This window comes from Octopus bimaculoides, chromosome 14, assembly GCF_001194135.2.
Source record: "Octopus bimaculoides isolate UCB-OBI-ISO-001 chromosome 14, ASM119413v2, whole genome shotgun sequence".
Classification (NCBI taxonomy): domain Eukaryota; kingdom Metazoa; phylum Mollusca; class Cephalopoda; order Octopoda; family Octopodidae; genus Octopus; species Octopus bimaculoides.
The window spans coordinates 18981556-18984325 of record NC_068994.1 but is presented as its reverse complement, the minus strand read 5'-3'; the positions used below and the strand labels follow the sequence as shown (position 1 = coordinate 18984325).

The 2770-nt window shown below is 34.0% G+C and overlaps 1 long non-coding RNA gene across 2 annotated transcripts in view; it reads left to right on the top strand.

Annotated features, from left to right (window-relative positions):
- The first annotated feature begins 406 nt into the window (after window positions 1-406).
- The window catches only part of LOC128249371 (uncharacterized), a 146403-nt gene continuing 144039 nt past the window's right edge, over window positions 407-2770 (top strand). For both annotated transcript variants that reach the window (XR_008265473.1, XR_008265474.1), the window contains exon 1: window positions 407-1399. This is a non-coding gene — a long non-coding RNA (uncharacterized LOC128249371). The remainder of the gene's footprint in view (window positions 1400-2770) is intronic.

Sequence of the window (2770 nt, the reverse complement as noted above, 5' to 3'; positions counted from 1 at the left end):
AATGGCCAGATAACTGAAGAGATGTTGGCGTGGGTTCCCACCCCGGAATCTGAAACTCAGAGTTTTATCATGGCTACCGAATAAGTGTCACATATTTTTACAGATAAATTCCTCTATTTACATAATATCGAGGTCTCTTTCTTTCTTTCTTTTGTTGTCCTTTCTATCAATATATATATATATATATATATATATATATATAGACACATGCACACATATACATACATACAGATAGATAGATAGATAGATAGATAGATAGATACTATTTTATTGAAGCCGCAATAAACTTTACAAGCTGTTACTCAGTTTCCCATAACCATTCATCAGACAGGTGTGATAATATAATATAATATAATATGAAATCGTGTGTGTATGTGTGTGTGTGTATTAGTGCAGGCATGGTTAAGAAGTTTGTTTCTCAGTTACATGGTTCCGGGTTCTACCTCACTACTCTGTACCTTGAGCGAGTGTCTTCTACTATAGCTGGGCTGATCAAAGCCTTGTGAATGGATTCACTATGATGAGTTGGAAATTAGGACATTGCAACACCAACGACAATATGAACATACAAAACCAAGAAAACCACAATACTTACAGCAGCAACAAAAATAACAACAACAACGATGACAACAATAACTACAATAACATCGTGCACCTGCAGCAACAACAACAATCACAAATGAAATACATATAACAACACACACATATATAAGGGCATAACTATACAAGAATGCCTCACACATAATAGACACGCTAGACATAACAGTATCCCTGTCACTACTGACGTTCATATCAACTGCAACCCAGATCCCACCGCCAACATGAGATCATGTAAAGGTTTCGTGTCTGCTAATCTCCATAGCAATGGAAATCAACAGACATAGAAGTTTTCAATTGGCAAAAATCACATAACTTTAAATGTAATTTCTTTATTTGTTTCTAGAAAGTAAAAAAAATAATAATTGCGATTTTCATCATCAGAATTACATTTTTTAAAAATAATTTGCTGAAATTTGAAAAATTTCAAGTGGTTAGAAGACATTTAACAAGATCTGATGGTAAATTGTTCATGTAACCTACTAAACGTAAACAAATTATGAGTTTTCCCTGTGAAGAGTCTAGGGGAGATAATTTAATGTAGCGACCTGAAAAAAATGAGTGGAAAACAGAAGAATCGCCGACGAAGTTGTACATTTATTTTCAGAGTTAAACAACTTGCTTTTAAAAATATATAAATAACGCCTTTGGCTTCGAGAACAAGAAAATTCATGAACTGAATTGGATTTAAACTATGCGCTTTGATCTCCTTGATAAATCTAGTTATAAACAATGAAGACATGAAAGTGAAATGAAATAATTGAATTTAAAAACGAAAAAAAAAAAAAAATGCAAATTCAAGGTAGGTAACTTTCCTTTTTATATCATTCCTTGATTTGACTGAAAACGGAATTTGTTAATCGTTTTTAAAACTTGTAAAGATTTTTGCTTTGGCTTAAATATGTTATATTTAGCTATTTATTTATTCATTTCATACCTGCTTGCTGACAAATTGATTTACATTTAAAATAATTATTCACAATTCTTCCAAACTATTTTTTTCTCCTAATTTTGGTACAAAGTCAGCAGTTTTAAGAGAAGATGGCAAGTCAATTATACCAACCCCAGTACTCAACTGGTACCTATTTTATCGAATTTGAGAAGATGAAAGGCAAAGTCTACCTTAACGTAATTTAAATTCAGAATATAAAAAAAAGCCAGAAAAATACTGTTCAGCATTTTGTCTCACATGATAACAACTTTGCCAGCTAATCACTTTATTATATAATTATGTATAATATCTATTAACATAATTTCCAGTGACTGTAGACTTTAAAGAGGTAATTACCGTATTTTAACGTGTATAAAGAATCCCCTAATTTGGGGAGTTTAAAATGTGGAAAAAAGGTTTCTTAAGGAATACTATCTATGTATAAGAAACTCCAATATTTTTTGTTGTGTTGCTAACCAAAAACACCTTCAGTAAGAATAATAAATAGAAATTATACTCAAGGCTAAACAATAGGAACAACTTTGTTTTAATTTCAACAGCAGCAATAGGAAGTTTAAGAACATTTTCCTTGCTTATCTCATAACTTCTTATGCCAGTAATCCCATTTTGTTCTGTCCTTCACATCCCCTTCATCAACCCACTTACTCTCATTTTCTCTTCTCTCATCTTCATCTGTGTTTTTCAAAGTCTTCCCATTCTTTACTTCCTTCTACATTCATTTCTGATCAGTGCCCTCTACCACATCCCCTGATCTCCTAGCCAAAGTTCCAGCTTTCCACATCCTAAACCTTAACTACCAGTCTCCACCAGGAACATCAAAAACTTTATCATCATCATCCTCATCTCCATCATCATTTAGTGTCCACTTTCCAAGCTGGCATGGGTTAGACAGTTTGACTGGAACTGGTAAGCCAGAGAGCTGTACCAGGCTCCAGTCATCTGCTTTGATGTGGTTTCTACAGCTGGATGCCCTTCCTAATGCCAACCATTTTATAAGTGTAGCAGGTGCCTTTTACATGTCACTGACACAAGTGTCTTTTACATGTCACTGACACAAGTGCCTTTTACGTGTCACTGACACAAGTGCCTTTTACATGTCACTGACACAAGTGCCTTTTACGTGTCACTGACACAAGTGCCTTTTACATGTCACTGACACAAGTGCCTTTCACATGTCACTGACACAAGTGCCTTTTACATGTCACTGACACAAGTGCCTTT